This window comes from Pyrus communis, chromosome 10, assembly GCF_963583255.1.
Source record: "Pyrus communis chromosome 10, drPyrComm1.1, whole genome shotgun sequence".
In the NCBI taxonomy this organism is placed as follows: domain Eukaryota; kingdom Viridiplantae; phylum Streptophyta; class Magnoliopsida; order Rosales; family Rosaceae; genus Pyrus; species Pyrus communis.
Window position 1 is genome coordinate 22,690,933 of NC_084812.1, and position 14,310 is coordinate 22,705,242.

Genomic DNA, 14,310 nt, shown 5'->3' on the forward strand with positions numbered 1-14,310 from the left:
ACTGCTTGAGATCACTCCTCATTTTCCCTGTAGCTTGAGTCCACCATATCACTCAAAGGTGCGGTGCTCTGACACTTATCCAAAACCCCCAATGTGAAACCCCGTTCCTGAATTTCATTATTATAATCTACGTATTTGTATTATTGAGATTTTATATTATTTTTCGAGAATTTATATTAATTTATTTGAATTTAGATTTCAATTAAACTAATTACGAATAGTGAAGTTTGGAAAATTATTATTTACTTGTTGACCTTTCAAGGTCACAAGTAGCGTTTTCGAATAGATATCAAAACCACGAACGCATAGGCGAAAACCGTTTACGAGTCCGAATTTTAACGGTGTAGTTATGGAAGTTTGAAGTTGCGAAACTTTAGGTTGTGGAAATTATTTAATTTCCACTTTGAGGCTAAAGGGCCCAAATATATAATTGGGTTAAGGGAACCGGCTATTAGGAGTAAAAAAAAAAAAAAGGTGGGGACAATCCAATTATTAGAGGAAGAGAAAGGACCAATAGGGGGGTGGACATTTCTTTACCCCATTTCTTGAACCCGTGTACTCCACTAGCCATTTTTCAAAAACCGGCCAACTTCATGCCAATTTCTACCATTTCTCAAATGATTTTCTTATCCCCTTCACCTTCAACCTGCTCCACTACCTTCCTCCTTCCATCTCTACCAAAAATCAAGGGTTTTTAAGGTCTAATTCGAGTAGAACTCCACTGGAGAACCCGGGGGTTCTCGACGACGATTCGTCGTTTTGATGAGCATCACCATTCACCATCACCCTTGATCAACTTCTCTTGGACCCAAGAACAAGACCCAATCACTTGTAGGGGCGTTGGAACATCAAGGAAGTCGAATAGAAGAAGACCCATCTTAGGGTTTCCAGCGGGTTTGAGTGAATTTGGGATTCTTCCCGGTCGAATTGGACTTCGGCCTAGGTATGAAAGTTGTTCCTCTCATTGAACTCTACTTGCTTGCAAAAATTGGAAAATTTTAAAATAGTTGAATTTTTTCAGCGAGTTAGGGAGGCCAACCGCCACTGGCGGCGCATGACCAATGGGTCTATATTGGTTAGATAGTGACTTGAATATATGAGATATGTTTATTATCTTACTTTCTTATATTAGTATCAATTGTGAACATGAATTGGTCTTATAAATATGATTTCTATTGAAATGTGATTTTTATATATTTAGCCATAGACCTTTGCTTATTAAATAGGTTTTGGCTTGTGCACTGATGATGTTGTGATATATATATGTGTTTAATTATCTTTTTAATAATGTGATTGATAATTATGATGAATGTTATGACAATTATGGGATTTAAATATTGTTTGATAATTATTTGGATATGATTGCCAACTGAATACCTATTTGAACTTGGCATTACTACCTAGCATGAGATGGAGATGGAAGTCAGGAGATGAGTTAGGTACTTTATTAGATTTTTAGTAGAAATAGTAATTAAGGGAATTCCTTGTGTTGTGCTTCATATGACTAGATGTTGGTTAATATGTGGAATCGATAGCTTGTATGCGCATAATTATGTTTAATGTGTGATGATGAGATTGCACCACGTAGTAGTGGTACATGGATGGTCCTGCTTGGTATATCCGCGATGGGGGACCATATGTATTCAGGGGTGATCATGCTTGGTATATCCGCGATGGGTGATCACTGCCTGCATGATGAGTTTATGCCTATGGTCCTGCTTGATATATTCGCGATGGGGGACCATACGCATTCTAGAGGTGATGATGATTGGTTGTACATGGTACATTTTATAGGCGATCATATTTGGTTTGGTTCCGTTGAGTGGTCCAGAACTCGAGGTTGTTGAATTTCGTGGAGTGGCCTAAAATCCCATTATTTGGAGAAGTAGGCTTGGCCTAACTGTGTCACTCTAGCCTTAGTTTTATATATATTTGTGTCAATGGTTTCGAGAGTATTGTGAATTGAATTAGAAAAGATGTTGGACATCTGAGTGACTCCTTCGGGATTTCTATGATTCGATTATGATTTCATAAGGTATGAATTTAGAAGATATGAGAATGATTGTTATTACTTTAATCAAATTAATTAATTAATGCAGCTAGAGAATGGTTTTGTGTTTTGTCGACTCTTAAATATGATGTGTGTTGTGAATTGCGATATCGTGATGAGACATAATGATTTATATGTTGGATGGGAGAGAAATCATGTTTTCATGGGGATTGGTTATGTAGCCTGAGTCCAGGAATTACATGTTGTCAAGTTATAATAAATGATTGAGGAATGCTATGCTTTTCTGCTTGAACTTAATGGAATAAACGTCTGATTTTGTGATAAGTGAATTACGAATGGCTTGATCTCTATTGAGGGTACGTAGGTAGTCTAACGAGAAGGTTGGATATAGCCATAAGGTAAACGAAAATTTCTTTGCAATTTGATTCTCGAATTGTGATTTGCCATATCCCGGAGACGAGGTATGTGAGATATACGAGTATTTGGTGACGTCACGTGTCAATCCTAGACGTATGTTGGGATCGGGACGTGAAACCCAAGTGCTGAGAAATTATCATTTTTAAAAGAGATGTTACAATTCCCTCTACCTCAAGGAACTCTAAACGTTGCCGCCTCATCTCTTTCAAACATCAATGTCTCTGCCTAATCTCTTCCAAATGTCGCTGCCTCATCTCTTCCACATAGCTTGACTTCTTAGGATCAATCAAAATGTAATGAGGAATTTGTTGGCAGTCACACATCGGTGGGGGAAAAGAAAACTATTGAATTTCGAAGTTTGTATATTGATCAAAAACTTTACAAGAGAGAGAACAAAGATCTTTTAAAGTACCGGAGAACTCACTACAAATCAGTGGACTTCAGCCACTACACCACCACATGGTTTCTACCCTAAAAACCGAACACAACAAAGACTAAACAAATAACAATATACAGGTAAGGAAATCCCAAATTTTTGGGAAAAAGCATTGACAAAAGAGAAGTATGGTTGAACAAGAAATGCGATGACAAGTTGGAAGGTTGTAGCCATCACTTTAACCCATAACTTAGCTATAATGATAAGTACAACCCATACTTGTGATTTTGATCTATTCCAACACTCCCCCTCAAGCTTGGATCAAGGAGATTGATTGATCCAAGCTTGGACAAAAGACCTTGAAACACAGCAGTCGCCAATAGCTTTGTGAAGAAATCAGCAAACTGACGAGAACTCAAAGTGTAACGAGTTTGTAAGATCTTTGATTGAACCTTTTCATGGATGTAATGGCAGTCAACCTCGATGTGTTTGGTCCTCTCATGGAAAACAGGATTTGAAGCTATATGCATGGTTGCTTGGTTATCACACATGAGAGTCATTGGTTGAGAGCTAGAAAACCCTAAATTAGAAAGAAGGCCTTTGAGCCAGATTAATTCACAAGTAGTAGTTGCCATAGCCTTATACTCAGCCTCAGCACTGGATCGAGCAATCACACTTTGCTTCTTGCTTTTCCAACTTACCAGATTTCCTCAAACAAAAATACAAAAACCAGTAGTTGACTTGCAATCCAAGGAGTGTTTTCCCAGTCCGCATCAATGTAACCAAGGATGTGAGTGTGAGCATTGTTTTGCATCAAAAGACCATGTCCCATAGAACCTTTCAAGTACCGCAGTATTCTCTTAACAACTTGCAAATGATCCATTGTTGGAGAATGCATAAATTGACTAACAAGACTGACAGCAAAAGCAATGTCAAGTCTTGTTATTGTAAGATAAATAAGTTTCCCAACTAACCTTTGGTAGTAACTGATATCATTGAGTGTTTCTCCATCCATGGTCATTTTGTATTTGCAGTCAAGAGGTGTAGAAGCAAGCTTGCAATCCACCATATCGGCTTCTTGAAGCAAATTGAGAATATACTTTCATTGATTTAAAAACAGTCCCTTCTTAGAAGTTGCCATTTCAATGCCAAGGAAATATTTGAGTGTCCCAAGATCTTTGATGGCAAACTTCTGCTTGAGGGTGTTCTTAAGTAACACAATTTCACTGGCGTTATCACCAGTGTCAATGAGATCGTCCACATAAATAAGAACCACCTCCACTAGAACAAATTCGAACAAAGAGATGAATCTGCGTTGCTTCTCTTGAAGCCAACTTCTTCAATAACTAAACTTAATTTTGAGTACCAAGCACGAGGGGATTGTTTTAATCCATAAATGGATTTGTGCAGCTTGCAGACTAACTCAGAGTTAGTGGATTGAGAATGACCAAGATGGATTTTCATGTAAACTTCTTTTTCAAGTTCAACATTCAGAAATGCATTTTTTACATCCATTTAATGTAAAGGCCATGCATGATTAATTGCAACAGATAACAACACTCGAATTGTGTTCATCTTAGCTATAGGAGCAAATGTCTCCTTGTAATTTACCCCAAAAGTTTGAGTAAAACCACGAGCTACCAGTCTAGCCTTGTGTCTTTCCAAGGTGCGATTAGAGTGAAACTTGGTTTTGTACACCCATCTACTTCCCACTGTCTTTTTTCCTGGTGGTAGTTTGATAACACTCCAAGTTTTATTGTCATCCAAGGCCTTCAACTCTTCCTCCATACCTTTCTTCCACTCATCGTGCTGCATTGCCTCCTGAAAGCTTCTTGGTTCAAAAGCATTGGATATGGAATTGAGAAAAGACGCATGTTTTGGTGCCATCCTTTGGTATGAAAGGTACTCAACAACTGGATACCTTGCATTGTAAGTCACATAATCCAGCAGCCTTGAAGAAGGGTGACGATCACGAAAAGGATTTCTTCTTCTTCGAGGCAAGACAGGTGTTGGTTCTGGATCATCAGGAGGTGAGTAGGTGTTGGAAATGTGCCCTAAAGCCAATCATATGATGATACTTTATGGACATTTCACATGTTAAACTAATCTAGCTTAACATAAAGGGCAAAGATTATTGTTTAAAGCCGTCTCATATAAATGCTATGTACTTAAACGATAAGTCCAAGAAATATGTAATTGGGAGAATATGATCTAAAGAAGTTAAATACATGAGACCATTCTCTTTCGTCTACATATCCTAAATGTTCCTGATCATAGGATTGCCAATTGAACATTGACAGTCCGTTAAGATCAGTATGTGCTATGTCTTCTCTTAGGGGGAGAGTGACTGGTCTTGAGTCATTGGTGTGATTGACACCAAGACAAGCATGTAGGTGCTCAATAGAGAATGAGTCCACTGAACGCGATCAACAAGGAGTTCTCATACTCATGTCACATGAGAACTCATAGTTGAGATAATGTAAAGTAGTCCTTTGACCTGAGGCATTATAGTTGTCTTGTGGTTAGGTCCTTAATCTTTGACTATGTCAAAGTCACTCTATCAGAGGGTGTCCACAGCATAGTTGGGGTTAAGCCACTTAGCCATAGAGGTAAGTGAATGCGCAACAAGGGATCTCTAACCTTCAAACTGTTTGAGGGAGAATACTCTATGATATGATTAAGAATCTCTGGCCAGAGTATGAATGAGATTTAGGAAGTCATTCCATATCACATTCAAGGTAATCATATAAGTAAATGAATCACATTGGATAGTAGACATGAATAAACTATTAAACCAAACAATGTGGCCAAGAGTATTGTATTAGAGAAAGACCGTATTGCATTGTAATCCTAAATTGAATAGGTTCTCCACCTCTTCTGATTAGCTTGGGCAGCCATGATATACTGCTAGGTGTCACTCATGATTTGTGGAAGCCCTAAGGGTGTATAATCACTAAAGGGAGAATTGAAAGTATGTTTCAATTCACAATTGATTTGAAAAGTTCTAATCACCCACTACCTCACTAAAAGGAACCTAATGGATCGTACATCGTGTAAGGTAGAGATTGAATAAACCACAGAGATGAGTAAGGACAATTAAATGGTTTAATTATTTATGGCTATGATTGATTAATACGTTAATTAATCAAACAAATAAGTTCGTTATAGACCTCGGGTTAGTTTTGGGCTGCAAGGCCAAATGGGATTTGAATGTCAAGCCCATTAACTCAAGTAAAACACAAAGGGCTTGAAAGCCCAATGAATCCTTAAGGCCGGCCACATTATAGGATGAAGGGTTTTTGGTTCTTTTGTCACTTAATTGAAGGGACTATATAAACAACTTTATAACATTTCATCATTAGGGTTTCTTTTGGAGAAAAGATGAGAACACAAAGCTCTCTTTTCTCTCTAAGAGGTTGGCCACCCTAGAGGAAAAAAGCTAGCAATCTTACTTCCTCTAGGTCACTCATCTCTTCATCAATGCTCTCCTTGGTGTGGAGACTTAGAGGTTCTCTATTTTAGGAACTTGGAGAATCCATTCTACCATCCTCATCCAAGAAATCCATAGAGCTAAGAAGTAAGGAATGAAGGCCCCATCTCTTGGGTGATTAGCCTTTGCTTATGCAAAGGGGAATCAACAAAGGTATAATATTTCTCAACTCACTTTGTTCTTGAGTTAAGTCTTGGTTCACCACACTTTGTTCTTGAGTTGAGTCTTGGTTCACCACACTCACTAGGCCTTGAATTTCATGGGTAAAGTTTTATTTTTGAGTGCATACAAGCATGATTCCGCCTTTTAATTGTTAATTGCATGCATAGATGTTGCTCAAATGAACTAGTTTTCACAAATATTTCCTTCAGTGGGATGTAAGTGATTGAATTGATGGCTCTAGCAAAGTTTCCTCTTCATGACTTAGAGGATTCTCGTATTCTCTGTCAGTGGACATGGATATATTTTCATCACTGGTTGTTGGACTTGGTAAAGGGAAGGTTTCAAAAACATTCTCCCCCTAACTTAAATCCTCCATTGATTGTTTAAAGAAAGGTGTAGTTTCATCAAACTTTACATCTCTCGAGACAATGATTTTCCTTGAAGAAGGATTGTAGCACTTAGAACATTTTTGTGTTGAAGAATATCCCAAGATAACGCATTTGCTAGCTCTTGGATCAAGCTTGTCACGATGTATTGAAGCAACATGAACATAACAAGTACAACCAAACACTTTCAAATGAGACAGGTCAATCTTTCTTCCTTTCATGACTTCGTACAGTGATTTTTGATCCAAAACCCTACTAGGCAGTTTATTGATCAAATAAAACACCCCTTGAGACCAAAACTTCTTAGGAACATTCATATGCAACATTAAGGCAGTAGTCTTTTCAAGCAAATCCCTATTTTTTCTCTCAACCACTCCATTTTATTGAGGAGTGCCAACACAACTTGTTTGATGAAATATCCCATGGGAACTTAAGTATTGAGACATGTTATTTGACATGTACTCAGTGCCATTGTCAGACCTTAAGGTTTGAATATGACAACCAAAATGAGTTGTTACAAGTTTATGAAAATCTTTAAACACATTCATGACTTCACTTTTGCACTTTAAAAGGTATAACCAAGTAATCGTTGAATAATAATCCACAAATGTTACAAAGTATTTATAACCATCAAAATATTCAATTGTAGGTCCCTAGCTATCTGAATGAACAAGTTCAAACAATTTACTATCTCTAGACACTGAGGAATTGAAAGGTAACCTGGTAGATTTTGAGAAGTGATAAGTATCACACTCCAAACTATTTTTACACATTGTGGGAAACAAAATGGACAAAACATGGTTTGAGGGATGAGCAAGACAGTGATGCCAAGATAGTTGTTCCTGAGAAGGGCTTGAGCTGACTTGAAGACTCTTAGATTTTGGAAGATCCTTTGAAAGATAATACAACCCATTTAGGAAGAAACCCTCACCAATCTTCTTCTTGGTGACCATATCCTGAATGATGACTTGATCAGAAGAAAAAACAGCATGACAATTAGTTGTCTTGTGATTTTTCCTATTGACAAATTGTGAAATGGAAAGGAAGGAACATACAAGGTTGTTGACTCTATTTGATCGGAGATCAACTTAATTTTCCATTTTCCAACAACTGAGACACCCTTACCATTTGCTACTGATATTTGTGAAGAGTTTTTCATTTTTTCGAAGCCATGTAAATGTGAATATTTGTTTGTCATATGGTATGTGGCTCCTGAGTCTATTATCCAATAATCATACACAAGACTAGCATTTAAAGCAGTGCATAAGGCTTTCAATATACCTGGAATATGTTTACTTGAGCCTCCATGATCAGAATCAGCAAGAAACCCAGCAAATTTGCTCAGCAAGGCAATAGGGTTTTCAATTTCAGTCCCAGTTATGTTCTCTAGACCTCCACTTCTTTGTTTTCCTTCTAAATAAACAGCAAACTCATTGATCAAGCTTACTGGATTTGAAGTGAAGTCAAGCAAACTTTCACTTGAGGAAGGAGAAGCAGCTAAAGCTACATGATTAGCTTTGTACAAGGGTGGTTGTGAGTTTCTCTGGAATCCCTTGTTCTTCTGGAAGTTTGGCTTGAGCTCAGGATGCAAAATCCAACATTTGTCAATGGTATGTCCACCATAGTTGCAATGTTTGCACTTCAGGTCAAACCTTCTACCATTGTCTTTTCTATCATCCAAGAACCTGTGGTTAGAAATATATGCCCTAGACACAGGCAAGCTATTCTTGGTTTCAAGGTTCATCACTTTCCTTCGAGTTTCTTCACGTTGAATAATGGCACATACACTTGAGAAGGAAGGCAACTCACTGTTCATCAGAATGTGGCTACGTAGATCTTCATAGTCTGAGCCAAGACTAGCTAAGAGTTGAAAAATCTTATCTTCTTCAGATCTCTTCAGAAACACGGAAGCAACTGTGGTGTGAGGCCTATACATATCAAGCTCATTCCAGATACTCTTGATATCACCCAAGTGTTGAACAAAAGACTTACTCTCTTGTTGCAAACCTACAAGATCTTTTTTCAGTTGAAAAATCTGGGTAGCATTGTTTTGATTTCCATACGTCTCGCAGACATTTTTCCAGAGATGAAAAGAAGACTCTGAGTAGCTGAAGATCTCAGCTAGCTTCTTCTCCTTAGAGTTGAGAAGCCATGACATGACAAGTTGATCATTGCATAGCAATGTCTCATATAAAGGTGATGAGATTTCAGGTGTCTGAATGGTTCCATTCACGTAACCAAGCTTTGATCTTCCACTGAGAGCTAGTGAAACTGCTCAAGACCATGGAAGATAGTTGAACTCATTCAACAAAACTAAACTGAGTCTTTGATTTGGATTAACTTCTACTTCGGTAAATTTGATGTGGGTGAAATACTAGAGCTCGCAGGATCAGGCCTGAAAGGGTTTTCCTCAGCCATTTGAAACAGCTATGGAAAAACAAAGAGGTTGAAGAAGATATGCAGAGACAGGCCACTACGGTCAGTGCTTTGATACCATATTGAATTTCAAAGTTTGTCTATTGATCGTAAACTTTACAAGAGAGAGAGAACAAAGCTCTTTTAAAGAGCCAGAGAACTGACTACAAATCAGTGGACTTCAGCCACTACACCACCACATGGTTTCCACCCTAAAAACCGGACATAACAAGGACTAAACAAATAACAATATACAAGTAAGGAAATCCTAGATTTTAGGGACAAAACATTGACAAAAGAGAAGTATGGTTGAACAAGAAATGAGATGAAAGGTTGTAGCCATCACTTTAACCCATAACTTAGCTATAGTGATAAGTACAACCCATACTTGTGATTTTGATCTATTCCAACAAAACCAATGATTTTAAATAGGATTACCCCATTCTAAATTAATACCAAGGTCTACTAGGATAAAATCCACACCTGACGGAATGGACAATTGGTAATTAAACCCCACACCTGACAGATTGGGCAATTGATAATTATCAAGTTGGAGACTCTATCGAGTTGTTAGAAGGTCCCCCAGGCCCGTCCATCTTACAAAAACCACAACAAAAAAAAGGCCAAAAAAAAGCCAAAAAAATATCTTTCTTGAAGAGATGTCGGCCCGTCCATCTAACAAAACAAACAAAAACCAAAACAAAAAAAATATATCTTCAGAGATAGATGCTACTGCCTCATCTCTTCCAAATGTCGCTGTATCTTCATCTAACAATACAAACAAAAACCATAACAAACACACCCAAACAAAGTATCTTTATATGAGAGAGATATGCTACTGCTACTGCTACTGCTACTCCTACTCCTACTGGTACTGCTACTGCCTCATCTCTTCGAAATGTCGCTGTATCTTCTTCCAACCATCTAACAAAACAAACAACAACCGCAGCAAAAATAATTCTCTTTATCTTTAAAGAGGTAGGTGCTACTGCCTCATCTCTTCCAAATGTAGCTGTATCTTCTTCCAAATGTCGCTGCCTCATATCTTCCACATAGCTTGACTCCTCATGATCAGTCGAAATCTCCTCAGGATCAGTCGCAATTTCTGAATCGTGGGATTCCACATCAGCCACCGCCTCATTTTGCTCATTGTTTAGGACCATGGGTTTAATCTTAGGTGCAGTGCTTCGAAACTGAGCCAAATCCTCCAAAGTGACGAATCGCTGTTCTGGGCAGTAACCACGTATACCAGTTTCCTCTATGTCAAGGTGCTTCAAATACCATAAGTCTTCAGGCAATTTCGAAAGTTTTGAGCACCCATGGAGAGTGAGCCATTCGAGACTCAACAAATTGCACATACTGTCTGGAAGATAGACCAGACTTCTGCAGTGTTTCAGATTTAACGACACTAGCCCCTGAAGCCGTTCAATTGAAGAAGGAAGCTCTCTGATAGATGTTCTATCCAAATCAAGGCTGGCTAATCTTTCCATATTTTCTAATATGTCTGGAAACACCTTAAAATTTGTACAACCAGAAAGAGAGAGATAATTTAGGGACTTGAGTTGACAAATGCTGCTTGTAAGACTCTTAAAGTCTTTGCTATACCGTAGTGTCAATGTAGCAAGTCCCGTAAGACTATAAATTATGGATGGCAATTCTTCAATTGCAATCCCTGAAAACTTAACAATTTTTCGGCGGCGAGAGGCTTGCTCATGTGCACGCTCTGTAAGATTTTTGAATGTTGATGAGAATACGGTCCAATCTAAATGAAGCTGTGTTAGGTTCTCCGTAACTTTTAGAAACTGTGGAAAATTCTTCAGATTTGAGCAGCCAGAAACATTCAGGGCTTGAAGAGATTTCATATGAATGCTGCCTGGAAGAATCTTTAATCTTCTGCAATCCTTCAGGCTCAAGGTAACGAGTCTCGTAAAATTTTTAATGGATGAGGGCAGTTCTGAAATTGCAGTCTCATCTAAAATAAGGTCTGATAGGTTCATAACTTCAGGAATTTCTGAAAACTTATCCAGATTTGAGCAGCCGGAAAGATTAAGGTTTCGAAGAGATCTCATATGAATGCTGCTTGGAAGGCTATGAAGTTTCTTGCATTGCTTTAGACTCAAACTCTCAAGGTTTTGAAGATATGAAATTGATGGGCAAAGGCCTTCAACAAATGTCTCATCCAAGCGAAGCTCTCTTAATCCTTCCATGTTTCCGACATTTCTTGGAAAGGCCTTGAGCTTTGGACAACCAGAAAGATTAAGAAATTGCAACGACTTCAGTTGAACAATGCTGCTTGGAAGAATCTTAAGCTCTCTGCAATATTCGAGATTCAAAGTAACAAGCCCCATAAGATTGTTAATTGATCGAGGCAGTTCTTTTATTGCAGTCCCTTACAAATAAAGCTTTGAAAGCTTCTCCGTAACTTCTGAAATCTCTGGAAACTTCTCAAGTATTGAGCAAAAAGAGAGATCAAGGGTTTCAAGAGATTTTATACAAATGTTGCTTGAAAAGGTCTTGAGTTTGCCGCACCAACTTAGATCCAAGAGGACAAGTTTTTCAAGGGCAGAAATCGATGGGTGAATCTCATATAAATTTGTGCATCCAACAAGAATTAGCTTCTCAAGATTCTTTGCCTCAGTGAAGTCAGGTGTTTCCTTAAGACGATGAGAACCTTTTAAATTGATAATTTTCAACTTTCCCAAAGGCTGTCAATATACAACCAGGAAAATATGTGTTACCTACATAATAAAGCATGTAAAAACTAAACCATTTAAAAGCAGTATATAGGCAAATGATGAACGTACCTTAGTTCCTTTCCAGAGGTGTTCAACCCAACTATATTGCATGTCAATGTCAACAAGATTCTCTGGGTTAAAATAGGACGATAAAGACTTTAGAGGACATTTGTGCCAGGACAGATAACTTAATTTTTCAGAGAGAAACTTTAGATCCTCATGTTGCCATTGAATACCAAACTTGGTCAGTTGTTCTATACTGTGGGTATGGACTCTGAGTAGTCTTAGTTTCGTCATTTTAACAAAAGCGGTATCTAATTCCACCACATTGTCTGAGTGTGGCCAATGTACAATTATGCTTTCAACTGCTTCCGTAGCCTGTATTACCAAAATTGCACATTGAATAAGTGCAAACTTAAGATTATAATGCCTAATGCACATGTTTCTTGTGAATTGGATTTTGGTCAAGGTTGAAACTTTATACTTTTATTATTATTATTATTATTATTATTATTAATGGAAGAGAGAAGATTCGAAGTAATTACATTAATGGAGGGGAGGGGAGTGTATTTCTCACCGTTTTTTTATTTAACACATGATGAACATCTTCATAGCTCCACAACCTACTACGCCTCCCAGGCTCTTTTATATATTCTTGGCGTACGATTTCGCGACCCATTTCCTCTATTAAATCATGCATCTCGAGTACACCATCAGATGAGATAGAGACAAGAGCTCTACCAACTAGAACGTCTAATCCAGTATGGGGGTGGAAGTCACAACCCTCCATAATCCTTGTTGCAAAGTCTTTCTTCATTTGTTTAAAGAAACATGCAATATCAAGAAATATTTCCTTCTGCAAACCATCTAGTTCATCAAAGCTTGTTCTAAGGACTTTCTGGATTCCCAGGTGCGGGTTTCTTGCTATTTTCTTTAACTCATCTTTCCACACAAGTACACTTTTGTTATCGAGAAATGCCCCCAAGACTTTGAGTGCTAAAGGCAAACCTTGAGCATATTTTATGAAATGGCCCGACAGATCAATGTATTCTTCTGTGGGTTGCTTTGTACTGAAAGCATACTGCACAAACAGCTCGAAGGCATCATCGTCATTTAACAACTCGGGCTCATATATCTGATCACCAAGTCTACTTAGTGACTGTTTATCTCTAGTTGTTATAATGATTCGACTTCCGCCACCAAATGCAGGTTGCTTTCCAATTAAGGCTTCAATTTGGGATGAACTCTCCACATTATCCAGAACAAATAAAACTTTTTTCTTACCAACTCTTTCCATCATCTTCTGAAAACCATTTCTCAAAATCTGTGAACTCCCCACCTTCGTATTTGTGATACTAGATAGAATTTCTGCCTGCATATCTAGTGGCGCTTCACCTGCATCAGTTGAGGGAAAACGTCCCTTCACATTTTCAAGAAAGCAACGACCTTCGAAGTGATGATTGATTTTGTCATACACAGCTCTAGCGATGGTGGTTTTGCCTATACCGCCCATACCCCATATTCCAACAAAGCGAACGTTACCGACCTCAGGACATAATAGTGAATCCATTTTCTGTAAGCGGGAATCCATTCCAACCAAGCCATTCTTTTCTCTTGATAAGATGTTGATCAATTTCTTAAAAATATCATCCACAATCAACTCAATAAGCTTGGCATCATCCCTGTCAAATTTGAAAAACAGTATTGTCAAGTCTGGGGATTGCTAGTTATATAACACTCATCACACTGTCATTGAAAACGCAAAGTAACGACCCAATAATTCTCAATTACTCTTCTTTCGTTTACTCAATGCACTCTTCTAAGTTCAATCAACATATAAGAGAACTAGTCATCTATATCCTCTCCAGATGTTTTATAGACCTTTTAATCCTGGCCATATATATTGATCTTTCTGTGAAGAATTAATTTAACTTGTTCTTTTTTACTTATTAATGTTGGACGACGTCTTTTGTACATTATGTCTCCTCTCTGTTTCTTACACCTGCTCTTTCCTCATCATGAAATTTTTGTACAAACGACGTCATCCCATGTGAAAAAGTAAATAAAAACAAGTGAATTCTTCACCGCAAGATCAATATCAAGGGCCCCTAATTTTTTTAATTAGTTTCCTCTTCCCTTCTCATATCAAATATCTAGGTCTGGTGGTGGAAAGTTTTGCAGAGAGTTGATGAGTATTCAGTTTTGTAGAGGGAAATTAGCAACTATAAACGAAATAAGAATTTTCTTCAAAACTAAAAAGACCAAAACAGGAAATTAGCTAAACTTCTAAACTAGTAAGTTAATAAGATAATGAAGGA

General features: G+C 37.8%; 1 pseudogene; it reads right to left on the minus strand.

Moving 5' to 3' along the window:
- The window catches only part of LOC137746452 (disease resistance protein RPV1-like), a 37,215-nt pseudogene that overhangs the window by 22,339 nt on the left and 566 nt on the right, over window positions 1-14,310 (minus strand).